Source organism: Canis lupus, chromosome 22 (genome assembly GCF_011100685.1).
Source record: "Canis lupus familiaris isolate Mischka breed German Shepherd chromosome 22, alternate assembly UU_Cfam_GSD_1.0, whole genome shotgun sequence".
NCBI classification, from domain to species: domain Eukaryota; kingdom Metazoa; phylum Chordata; class Mammalia; order Carnivora; family Canidae; genus Canis; species Canis lupus.
Window position 1 is genome coordinate 10,287,456 of NC_049243.1, and position 13,517 is coordinate 10,300,972.

General features: G+C 40.3%; 1 protein-coding gene across 1 annotated transcript in view; it reads left to right on the forward strand.

The window, feature by feature from the left end:
* The window catches only part of LOC100855527 (protocadherin-8-like), a 131,033-nt gene that overhangs the window by 99,402 nt on the left and 18,114 nt on the right, over positions 1–13,517 (forward strand). Inside the window, exons 5-9 of the mRNA XM_038570169.1 lie at positions 1,516–1,655; positions 5,090–5,284; positions 6,535–6,693; positions 11,066–11,311; positions 12,364–12,581. The gene's annotated coding sequence lies outside the window, so the exon portion shown is untranslated. The remainder of the gene's footprint in view (positions 1–1,515; positions 1,656–5,089; positions 5,285–6,534; positions 6,694–11,065; positions 11,312–12,363; positions 12,582–13,517) is intronic.

Consider the following 13,517-nt stretch of genomic DNA (forward strand, 5'->3'; position numbering starts at 1 on the left):
CACGTTTTCCTCTGAATTTTTCATCCCTCTGATCAAAATATTCATTTTGAGTTCTCTCAGATTTCTATTGTTCATAGTATCTTCTCCTAATTTAAGGCTGATTATCTTTTCAAATCTCTCTGAGGTTATTAGGTAGATTTAAAGTGTTATCTTTTATTTCCTAAATTATCTCTATTTTCTCTGGGATCATTTTTTTCAGCATGTTTACATTTATCTTTTTCTACAATGTCTGGAGTTCCTCAAATGTTAATATTGATGTCCTCAGAGTTAAGTAGCTGTCCTCAGAGTTAAGGGCTTCCCCGTGATGTTGTGGGGGTGTGCTTCCCTCAAGAGGGCTGCTCTTCCAAAGCAGTGGAAACCTCCCAAAAGGGTTTCAAATTCAATGTCTGGAGGCCAGATAAGTTAGCCTCAGTCACCCCAGATGGCTTAATCAAGTTCTTCAGAGGACTGATCTCCTGCTTTCCTCTGGAGCCAATACCACTAGTGTTAGCATCTCTGTGCCGAGTTATGGGGAGACAAGTGTGCTGTACAGACGTGTAGTTATCCTGATAGTCTTCCCTTTCCCATGCTTTCAGAGTCCAGGCCTCTTCAGGTTTCTGTGACAAAGAATGACTTCTGTGTTCCCTGCAGCCCTCCCCTAAGCCTACCTCTGCTCAGGTGAAACTTTAATATGCTTCTGTTTATCTTTCAGAAATTCAGCAGTGTTCCCAACTAATGAAGATTGACCTCTTGTTCACAATGCACTTTTAGATCAATTTTCCTTTTGTACAGTGCTTGTGTTATTCCATTATGATTCTTCTCGAGAATGTGGGGGTACAGGTGTGCACTCAGTCCACCCTCAGAAGTCTCCCGCGAAGTAGGTGCAACTTAGCAACCATCTCAGCATACATCTCTGGGGTACACTGGCTTTTCTGCATTCTCTTCCTGATTCTTTCAGAGGGGTGCAGCACCAAAGCCCAGAAACTACTTCAAGGAATATATTTAAAATGAAAAAATGCACTCTTTTATTATGAAAAATGGGAGCACAAACAAAAGTAGGAAATATGATGAACCCCCATTTGGCCATTACCCAGCTGCAACAAGTATTTTTCAAGCAATCTTGCTTCCTCTTCACCTCTATCCTCTGTGGTCCCCATGGGTAATTACTTTCAAGCAAATCTTACACATTACATCCGAATCAAAACTGGCAATATGGGAATAGATTTTCAAGCCAGACTTCAGAGGCTGTTTGCCCCATCTGAGTCCTGTCTACTATTGGGTGAACAACCACAGGTGGACACTGATGTCCTGGTTGCCCCTCTTTACCTGGATAGACACAAACAATCACATGGATAGCTGAAAATTGAATTTTTTCCCCAACTTCTAATTTTTTTTTTAAATGAAAGGGTAAGTTATTCAATTAATATTTATAAATGCCAAAAGCAAGTAAGTAGAATGTAATAGCTTTAAAACGATGTAATAAAGCTACTTCTCATATCCTGGCAGTAAAACTGTTATTTTTCTCTGGCCTTCTAGTACTGCATGCAGGAGGAGAGAATACAAAAGAGGCAGGAGTATGCAAGTCCAGTGCAAGTCGAAGGCTCCTAAGGCAAACACATTAGATATAGAGTCACACGAAAAGCCAAGTGTGGCCCTGATGGAAAATATTTCTGCAGGTAACTGGCATTATCCTTTGTCTCTAGCCTAGAAAAATAATTCTGTTAAAAACAAAAGAGATTCCCAATGACGTGTACTGTTGGATGTGTCTCAGTATCATCATGTTTTCTTAAATCTTCAACAATCATGCCTGTATGAGTAATTTCCATGCAGCTCTCTTTTCAGCTCAGATTTATTACTTAAATTGTAGGCTTTTTAAAAAAAATATTTATTTATTTATTTTTGAGAGAGAGTGTGCATGAGTGCATGGCGGTGGAACAAAGAGAGAGGGAGAGAGAGAATCTTTAAGCAGACTCCCTGCTGAGCATGGAGCCTAATGTGGATCTTGATCCCAGGACCCTGAGATCACAACCTGAGTCAAAATCAAGAGTCTGACTGAGCCACTCATGATCCCCTCAAATTACAGACTTTTTACCTACTCATTGGAAGCATCTACAACAGTGCCTAATAGAAAATAGGAACTCAGATATTCGCTCTTGATAGACTATTAGGCATTTTCAAATAGATACTCTATCAGAATTATAACTTCATTTTAACCTCAAAGTCATCTTCTTCTGGTTCCACAGATTGCTAGTGGCACCATTGTTATCCTTGGTTGAGCAGGTACTAAATGTGTCTCCTCCTTGCCCTTCATTTACCATATTTGATTCTCCACCAAGGCTTGTGTTTATTTCCTTTGCGTTTTCTCCCATGCACACTCTTCAATTTCCACATCCACTGCCTTATTTCAGCCCCTCATTAACTCCTGCCTGGGCTAGTGTGGTAGCCTCTTGATTAATTCCCTTGCTCCGATCTTTTCTTCTATATTCCATCCTGAGATCAAGTGTCTTGAAAATCTACTTTGTCACCACCCCTCACACTTCTGACCAGAAACCCTCTGTGATTTCGCATTGCCTAGAGAAGGAAGATTAAATGCCTTTGTCTGGCATTATGGGCTCTCCACACTGCACAACCATTGTACTTTTGCAATCTTCAGGTCATTTACCTCAACTTAATCACTTTCTTTGTTTTTCTTCCTTATCATCTGCCTCTTCCACTGGAAAAAGGTCACCATGTATTCATCCGCAATGCCTAACACAATGTTTGAGATGTAGTTGGCATCAGATAAAAATATATTAAATGAATGAATGAATAAATGAATGGCTGGACGTTCTTCACTCTATAATTCTACACTGAATCACTCTGAATTATTTCCTATTTTGTCAATTATAAAATGGCATTTTGGCGTCTGCTCTTCTCACTCTGTGGAATGTTCCCATCTTCCCCATCTCTATTCAAGACTCACCTCAAAGTCCATGTTCTGTATACTGTTTTCTCTGATCTGCCCCACAAAGGTCTGTGGTACTTCATTTGGACTGTCTCAGAGCATTTATCATATCCTGCCTTTTTTTGAAGTTATTTGTGCATGCGTCTTGACTTCCTGTTAAAAATTATAAACTTCTAGGGATTGGGAAGCGTGTCTCCCATATTTTGGAAGCATGATTCCTACTTTTTTGCATCTTCCACAATTGTGGCACACACTAAGAAGGTTTGAATCACTCACACCTGCATTCACTGGTAAAGGAGAAGTTGAGGTCTTAAATATTTCACCTTTTTCTTCTCCACTTATTCTCCAAATCCCAAATATGTTCTTTATAATGTCAATCATTGACTGGCCATTGAGTTTTCTTCTATTTTCTGTACATTATATATTTATGATGTGGTGAAACCCATCACTGGCATTGGGATTCGCTGACCCAACACGATGTGTTTTTAGACTCAAACTCCTATAATTGACCCTTGGGTTTCTGTTCACTCATTATTAATCTGGATAGATACTCTACTGAAACCCAGCTCCAGCTATGAGAAAAACACTGTATAGAATGGCTTCTGAATTTCATGTCCTTAATTTGAAATCAGATCAGTCTCTCTAGAGTGTAAAACATGGGAATTCAGTTGCCAGCTTGGCCACTTACTAGCACTGTAGCTTTGGCTGAATCCCTTCACCTCTCTCTGACTCTGCTTCCTCACCTATAAAGTGGAGATAATAATATCTCCAGGATTAAATGACTTCATACAAATAAACGAATTATGCCTGGCATGCAGGAAGCAAGCAGACGATAACATTTTAAAAATATCTTGCTAAGTTCCATGCTTTTCGTGTTTTTCCCCAACTCTTCCTCAGCAGCTTCTCTTCTTACATACTCAAAGATGTAACAAATAAATATTCAGTGTCTAATTCATGTGAGACTTTATTGATGGCTCCTGTAACAATAGCAGTGATAAGACCCTAGTTCTTGTCCTTCAGAGTGCTTCAAAACCATCCCATCTGGACCCAACGCTGTGTAAATGGCTTTAATGCATTGCACATAATGTTTAAGGCTGGAAATTGTGGTTTAATGGAACACTGGCTGGGATGATGGTGACCAAGGGTTCTTAATCTAACTCTGAGGCCTGATCTTTCTTACCCATTCTATACCTGGGATTTCCTCACGTCTTGAATGGAATTATGCAACCTCTCTTTTCCTACTTGAGCACTATGTTGGGAGGACAAAGGGAGTTAATGTCCATGTAAGCAACACATTAGACAGGCTCAGAGTGGCACTGTCAACACACTTGTTTTGAAAATGTGAATAAAGGGGCACCTGGGTGGCTCAGGTTGAGCATCTGCCTTTAGCTCATGTCATGATCCTGTGGTCCCTGCATCAGTCTCCCCCCTCTGCCTATGTCTCTGCCTCTCTCTTCTCTGTGTCTCTCGTGAATAAATAAATAAAATCTTAAAAAAAAGAAAGTGTGAATAAACATGAAATAAAAATACAACTGAGCTGTATTATAATATCTGAAATCGCCCTTTCCCCCTCCCTTTGAAGGTAATATTTATTAAGTGCACCTTAATCTCAAATTACAAAACAGAAAAGTCCAGCTCAGGTTTATTATGATAGAAACCAATCCCCTAGATGGAGGTCTTCCCTAGGAGAAGAAAGAGCAAGAGATTACTATTGTATGTCTGCTATGTACCAGCATGGGTGAGGCCCTTCACATGAGTGATCTTCAGGCGGAGCCACACATGGATGCATCTTGTCTATGGTCCCTAACTTTCCCCTTATGATGTCCTTTGGAGCCTCTAGGAAGTTCTTTTCCCTTTGTCTTGTCTCACCACTCAGTGCTCAATGGATGCAAGACTTCTCACCTCCTTCCTTGCCATCCCTATACTTTCTGTATCCCATGCCTTTTTACCCTGCTATGAGTCAGGCTTATATATTTAAAAATATCATCCCCATTAAAGTATTAGTAGAAGATACTGATATTATGAGGACTTTGTATCTTAATATGAATAGTAATTTTAAAGCTGAGCATTTTAGATAATAGCATTTAGGGGGAGAGAAATTTGGAGGACAAAGTGGGTTATGTTGCTACTTCTCAAGTGTCAGGGCATATAATATTTTTTCTACAGGGCTTACTCTGCTTACATCATAATGCCAAGCAACTTGTGCCATAGTTTGACTCTGTGGGGAAGGTGAAATTTCCATCATCATTATCAATTCTCCTGTGCCTGAGTGCGGTAAGACAATGACCTTTTCTGGTGTTAAAATGGGACATTAGCAAAAGTAAGACCAGTGCTGGAGAGAAAAGGTCACCTGAAACCAAGGTGGGTTACTTGTTTACTTGTGGGTTCCCTAGCTTTCTAGATAAGTGGAGCTAGTCTCAATAATAGTATCCCCCCCCCCAACTCAGTTATTGGCTCTGGATTTCCAGCCTACTGAGGCAGTCTTTGGTAAAAGGATAATGAGTGATGATTTTGACCTCAAATATTGACACTACTGTCCCTGTCTTAGACTTGTTCATTTAGGTTTCAAGAATGTTTTCTCTTTGTACAGCTGAATAATCCATTTCATCTACTGTGATACACATTTCAATTATAATTATCATTACTCCAGTGTCTTTTCCAAGTACTTACGGTGCAAGGTTCCATTTTTCTTAAAAACCATTGTGAAGACTGAGAGACCACCACAAACACCTTTCCTCTACGCTGAAGTTCTGGTTAAAACATTTTGCTGTAGGAAGTGTTCATTTTTATGACCTGAAACTACATTCAAGTAATTGGGTTTGGGTTTCAGCAACAATGTCAAAGTACAACATCAACAGAATTTATTTGCTTTTGTTTTTTAGGATTCTTACACTGGCTCCAACTTGGAGTTGAATTTCTCAATTAATCTTTTTTCCCAGACAAGGGCACATTTCTTAAAACTGTATTTTATGATTTTATAATTTTAACATTTCTGATGAGGAACAAAACCTTAGGCAAAACACCAGCAGCTCTAAAGAAACCTGTTATTTAAATTTTATATTACAAAACAGGCTGAGAATCTGAAAGATATAGAATCTGACACTTTAGTAGGTACAAAGTAGTCAACTCAAAATGTGAGTGATTGATCCAAAATGATTAGAGGAGAAACTAGAATCAAGTTGGTTGAAATTTGCATGACCCCTGTGGGTTTGTACAGAATGTTATTACCTTGAGGAGGGGGAGACTCTTTCCTTATGGAAATTTATTTAAACGAACTCTAACTCAAGCAAGTGCTGCACACTTTTTTTTTTTTCTTCTAACTAGCTTTTGCTTTGTTTGGACTTGGCAGGTATCAGTAGAGAACAATGACCAGGCAGATGCCTTTTCATTCCTTCTTACCTCGCCCCTTCTTCTACACCTTTGCATGCCAAGCCCAAACATTAATTCATTTTGACCTTGTTTACCTCTTTGTTTTACGAGAACAACGTTGAACCTTACCTCGTTGGCAATTTAGATGATTTTCCTCTTATGGCAATTAAACTGGGATAAGCAACAAAACAGATTTTGAAAATAAAGCAGCATTTTTCAACACATGTTTCCTTGAACACCAGATTCATTATATTATCTGGATCAAAGATTTGTGATCACATATGTGTGGTGAATTCTATGTGCAGCTACTCCAAGTGTGGTCCAGAACTGATGCCAGTCCACACTCTGTTTCCTGTCTGTGATGTGATACAAGCAAAAACTGATAATAAGCATTTCGAGATGTAAGTAGAAATTTGATATAATCTCACCTCCATTAAATCTAATAATAAAAATGGGCAGCCCAGGTGGCCCAGCGGTTTAGCGCCGCCTTCAGCCCAGGGCGTGATCCTGGAGACCCGGGATTGAGTCCCATGTTGGGCTCCTTGCATGGAGCCTGCTTCTCCCTCTGCCTTGTCTCTCTCTCTCTCTCTCTCTCTCTCTCTGTCTCTCATGAATAAATAAATAAAATCTTTAAAAAATCTAATAATAAAAATGGATTATATTTATTTTATTATTTATTGTTTTTGCTTCCATTTTCTAGTAAATTAATTTTATTATTTTTATGATAGTTTTAGTAGAGTCATACTCCTGTATGAACTGGAAAAAGAACCCAGAACCCATCCTTCACCACAGATAGTTAGAGAAACCTTGGTATGTTCTGTTATTCTCCCTTAGAGATTCACAGTGTATAATAATAAATTTAGCAAATTAATAATAAATAAATTAATTTAATTTATAAAAAATTAAAGACTCTTAGATGTCACGCAGTAAAGAGACCCACTTAACTTAGTGTTTCCAATGCTTACTAGGCTTTAAAACTTTTTTTTTTTCCTTCCAGGTTAGCTCTACTAACATTGTATGTAATTAATGTTCTACAGAACATTTTGGGAAGTGTAGAATTATGATGAGCACTGTCTGTAGGGCACTTTATATTTTTAAAATCACACTAATGTATTATCAAAAACATATCAAAAAATGGAGTCAGTAGGCAACTACCACACACTAGCATGATGCTACATTTTCAGAAATGTATGTTTTAGTTATTTAATGAGGACTTGAGAATTAGTAGTATCTATTTACATACTTCCAAGGCATTTGAGAGAGTTAATCTGTGTAATGACGAACTAATTTTATGTCAGATAAGGAATAAGAAATCAAAATGATAGGGGAGGAAGACTTTGTTTATTTATGTCAAAATAGAAGGACATTGAACTCAGTCTCCATGCAGAGTACAGTGGAGCTGGTTCTCATGCTGTGACTTCCCATCAACATTCATGCCTGTGTCGTTAACTATCTATAGTTTGGATGATATTTGGAAAATCTCCAAAAAGAGCCTGGAGATTTGGTTCACATAAACAGGAGGCTGATCATTGACATTCTGAATTAAGCCACACAAGAAATCCAACTTCTTGGATTGCCAGCGATATAGGGAATCACAACTACCTTAGTCAAGGGACAGCCTGAACACAATCAGATTGAAACTACAATAAAAAAAGCAAGAACATAGTTAATCCTTTCAAGTGAGAAGAGTAAAAGTAAAGGTGCAGAGGCAGAGCAGTGTGTGGAGATGCTTCCTGGGGACCATTGGTCCCCAACACCCAGTGGTGTGCTGTTTCCTTGGGGAATTGTTTCTGATCTTGGGGTTAGCTGTAGCCCTTCAGTGGTGGAAATATGATCATATCAGCGCTTCAGCCATGACAGATCTTAGATACTCATTAGTGATATCAAAGCTCACAGCAACTCTAAGGATTAAAATCAGATTCTTAAGAGCATAGTTGTGAAGAGTACACATTCCAGATGCAGGATTCTTAGGTTCAGATCCTGGCTTCTCCACTAACTAGCTGTGCGACCTCGGATAAGTGGCTAAGCTTTTAGTTCTGTTAGAGGACTGAATGAGATAATAAATGTAAAGTGCTCAGAGTGTTGTATGGCATGCAAGCTACATAGGAAGCCAAATTGTCAGCAGCTGCTTAGTAATCATGGCACTGGAAGGAGTTACTTCTGTCTGCAGGTTCTTTAGCGTTAGGCTGTGACCACATGATGCATTCATTTCAGTGCCCTTAGAGTCAGCAAGGAGAGACAGTCCCTGTCGGGTTCATGGATGTAGCTGGCTAACAGCTTCCAGTAGGTGATGGGCAAGCTTTCTGTCCTGAGAGATGTTATGCCTCTTCCTGGTGGTCCGTAAGCCAGTATTCCGATTCTTCTATTTGCTAATTTTAAAGTGCAGATCTAAGAGGACAACCTTATTATTATTTCCATGGTCTTAGAGATCATCTTACTGTTGCCCCACAATGTCCATGCTTCCCGTGAAAGATGTGTGTATCCAGACTCAAAGTGAATCTAATAGGGAAGGAAGACTGAGAATTCTATTAGTAAGCAACCCGTATTTAACAACATGGCCCAGTTTGAAGATTTGCAGAAACAAAACTCACAATTTCAGAAATGATCTATGGGTACGATTACATTTCTGCAGTTGCCTATTGGATTGAAGCCCTAGGATTTATCCAAATTATCAAGTGTCTATTTTGGTCAAATTTCAATTAATGTGATCAAATTTAGAAAAAAAAAATAAGCTTCAAAAAAATCATGTCCACCAAACAGGAATCTCAGCATTATCCTAAAAATTTTGACTCTTTTGCCAGACTCTGGCCAATATTTGGGTTTTCTGGACTTTGGGACCACAATCATCATACATTTGGGAGCTATGTTCAGTTATGGGAGTCTGTGGTGAGATTAGAAGTGAGCATATCTGTTGCTGTGAGGTTGCTTTTGTTTTACTATTAAAAATCAATGTCCATGATTGGCTGCAATATAGCAGTGAAAAATGCAGAGATTCACTCATGTATAGATCACCGTAGAGTGAGATCTTAAGAAGGGTAAATATTCCTATTCTTTATTATCCCCATGTAACACAGTAGCTAGATTGTGTGTATCATTCATCTCCCCTAAATTTTTAGATGAGAGTATATGAAAATAAACTTTTAATTAGCAATCGAGTGAAGAAAATAGACTTCTGTTCAGATATTGCATTATGTCCCCCCCCCCCACTTCTATCGCCTTTTAAAAATAATCTCCATCATTTCCACTTGGCAATGAGCCTCCAGGATCACACTCAAAATTAACTTATGGTTTTCATTAAATGCAGTCTAGACTGTCTTTACCCAAATCCGAACAAACAACTTGATTTGCCACTTATCCAAAACTTCCTCCTAAAGAGAAAAAGCGAAAGCATGTACGATTGCTTCTAAACCTTAGATGAGGTAAGTACAGTGTTCAATAACTTCATCAAATAAGGTCTAAATTTTATGGTGCAAATGCCAAGCTTCACAGGTCAGTGAGCTGTTTCAAATGGTACACAAGGCTGCCTATATCAAATTTGTACAGAAGAATTGATTTTGGTGGTTGGAATAAGGCCATTTTAGTCTTGCTGCAAGCTTTCCAGAAATAATGGTGCTATATTAGATGAGAAATTATAAATAGATTACTGTTTTTAAGTATTCTTCAGAATGTTAACAACTAATATAATGGACTTTCTATTGCAATCCTAAATAGCAAGTGTCAACCTGATTTTTAAAGTTCTCTACTGCCTCTCAGCAGTCCTGTGGATTCAGGGAAAGCTATGCCGTCTGGCTGACAGAAACGTGTTTTATTCTCACCCTTTGTTTCCTCCCTTTTGGGTCTGCTGTGCCTCTGTTGCCGGCCAGACAGCCAAAGCAGGCAGACAAGACCTTTGATGCCTGGCAAGTTGCGCTGCTGGGAAGTGGGGAGAAACATGTTTCCCAAATGGGCGTTCTTGGTGTGTTTGGATTTTGTGTGAGATAGTAGTCAGTGGAAAGTTGGTAGGTACTTGTAATGCATCATACTTGGCCTTATGGAATAAATTTTGTGCCCTCATGACCTTTTACCTGTGGGTCATCTCTCAGAATGGGTTTTTCCTAATATTTCAGCTTCAGCACTGGCTTTGCACAGTGCGTATAGGCACCACGTCTCTGCAGAGGGCTTTCCATCACAGTCTGTGGTGGTTAGGAATTGAATGCATCGAGCGTTCTGTACGTCTTAAAATACAGAGGCCTGTAGGAAAGACCTGTAGTTGCTTTAAGCAGACTTGGTCTCTTCTGTGTCTACACCTGTTACCCTTCCAACCAACATTCCTCTGTCACTTGTGTGCATGTGCATCTTCTTGACTAGGATGGGGATTCCTGCCAGTATCTAGCATGAGGTCTGGCCCATAGTAAGCGGTTTTGTGAAATGCCCAATTCCCCACACCTACTTTGGGGCTGAGGATTAAAATCTGGCAAAATCTGATTAAAAGTTGAAATATAGAATATTGGCTGATGTGAATGCGGGACTTAGAACTGAGTCGATGCAAAGCTAAAGCGGGAAGGAATCCAGAAATGTTTATTTTCTTGGAAGAACAAAGCAAAACTTTACTTCAGACCTTCCCAAGAAGGAGATGCATGCTCTCCCGGTGTAAACACCTTCCCACTGCCTTCCCTTCTGCAAATGAGGAAGTTGGATAGATCTCAGGGGTCCTTTCGAGCTGAAAACTTTTCAGCATCTTTGGCATAAGGTGCTAATTACTTTTTATTTTGCTTTCTTCTTTATATTTCACAGAGCTGATGTTCTCTTCGCTTTCCAGAATGTGCAAAAGTGCAGATTCAATCCAGAAGGGTTTTGTAAACCACGAAAGTTACAACAGACCTTAAGTACATCCAGGACACTGCAGGGAAAACTTCTGAATGTCATTTTGGGATTTTCAGTGCCCGAGTGTGAAGATATTTGCAACTGGCATATCAAATTACATGTTTCGTGTAAATACTAGTATCTGACGACTGCACTTTGAAATGTCAACGAAGAAAGGTAATTTTAATAGAATCAGCTCCAGTTGCCCTTCCATTATTACAATGACCTCTCACGGTTTATAGTTGTTTATTTCATTTAAGTAAAAAGCATCTCTCCTTTCTCAGGGCCTTTCATGCTTACTCAGGCGGTGGCTGGAGAGCCCGCTATTAAGGACAGTGTGGCCAGTCCAGTCGGTTGCAATGGAAAGTCTATTCTAGTGGTGCATTTCATCACTTAGAATAATAGCAGTTCTCAGATATTTAATATATTTTTCAGAGCCAAGGTGATCGGAATCCATTTAGGCAAGGCAGTGCATTATGAGAAGAAGGAGGCTCTGACTCTGTTCACAACAGCCATATATCGGAGGACCCTCCTTCCCTTGCTCCAGTTTGTGTTCCACTGCTGGTCCTTGCTCCTCTGGGTGGGGGTGTGTGCAGATTCTTCTGCCTGTTTTTTTTTTATCATGAAAACCTAGAGCTGAAAGGGACCTCAAAGATCATTTGTAAGTTTGATGGATGAGGATGCTGAGGCCTGGGGAGGTCACACAACCTGCTCGAGGCCACACAGTTGTTTAAAGGAAGGTTGGATCCTTCTGTCTGGCTTGCAAAGGGGCAGTGGCAGTAGAGGTATTAGATTCCATATTATGTTTAATAATAGCAGAAGTTTCACTTCAGATTTTTCTCTCTTGTTTTGCAAGTGTGTGTATGTGTGTGTGTGTGTGTGTGTGTGTGTGTGTGTGTGTATCTGTGAATGTTACTTTCCCAGCTCTCCCATTTGCCTACATGGAAGGCTAATCTGACATCTTGTACAGAGAATTGGCCATTCCCTGCAAAATAAACAGTGCAAAGCAAGCAGCACAGGTATTTAGGGACATTCAAGTCCTTCGTGCTGCAAGCTTGCAACAGCTCAGTAACTGTGCTTGTCCTGATTGGAGAGGGAGAGGAAAAGGCGAGAAGAAGCTGTGTTCAGAAGCCTGGGTGCCATCGGAGGAGCAGTGGTGCAGTGAGTGAGTGAATGAGTGAGTGAGTAATAGCCTTGGCACTGCAATGGGTCTCTTTTTTTTTCCCCAGAAAATACAGAAATGCAGAATCACAGTCCCTAAAGCTCAGAGAGCCTGGCAGCCAACAAGACTTATTTCAAGACTCCAAGGAAAATGTCAACAAGGCACTGTGTGTCACATCAGAGGTCCCAGAGGACAAGCCATGCATCGCTTATGTTGCACAGAGACCCATGGGGACTTCGGCTGCAATCTCATGGTGGCAAGAGCTAGCCCTGCACAGGAACACCAGTGAGTATATGCCTGCTTGGAGGAAGCAGGAGTCCTGAGGGCTACTGGCGGGGGAGGACCTCAGCTTGTAAATCTCTAGATGTTGAGGGCCTATGTGTAGGAAGCTTAAAAAGACTAAATCAGACATGATAGAGGGCTGCCGTTTGACCTTGCCTATGACCCTGTCACCCTTCCTTTTTCCCTTTCTCCTTTTTTGCTACCCTTTCTGCCCCCAACCCTAACTAACTCATGAACTCCAAAGCTTGCAGAAACATTAAGAGGACCATTCAGTTATCAGGATGGCATCGTACCAGTGATCCTGAGCCACACTCCAGTTGTGAGTGTCAGAGCAGTTAAAGATGAAAACTGCTACCTGAGCAAGACACGGAGATACACATTCTTCCCCTCATTCTGTCAAGCTCCAATCCTGCTTCTCTTGCACTCGGGGATACCCTTACCCTTGTCTTCAGATGCTTATTGATGTGTGTGAGATGAATAACGCCATTCATTAATTGCTATTTGAGTCAGCCAAACAATTTTTTAAAGATTGTATTTATTTATTCATGAGAGACACACACACAGAGAGGCAGAGACACAGGCAGAGGGAGAAGCAGGCTCCCTGTGGGGAGCCTGATGTGGGACTCGATCCTGGGTCTCCAGGATCATGACCTGAACCAAAGGCTGATGCTCAACCACTGAGCCACCCAGGTGTCCCAACCATACAATTTTCTTTTGGGGGGCACCTGGGTGACTCAGTCAGTTAAGTGTCCGACTTTTGATATTGGCTCAGGTCATGATCTCGGGGTCATGAAATTGAACTCTGTGTGGGGTTCTGAGCTGAGCATGGAACCTGCTTAAGATTCTCCCTCTGCACCCTCACTCCCCTGGCCCCTCTTATGTGTACTCTCTCTCTCTAAAAAAAATTGTTTTTTTTTTTTTTGTTTTTTTTTTTTGACA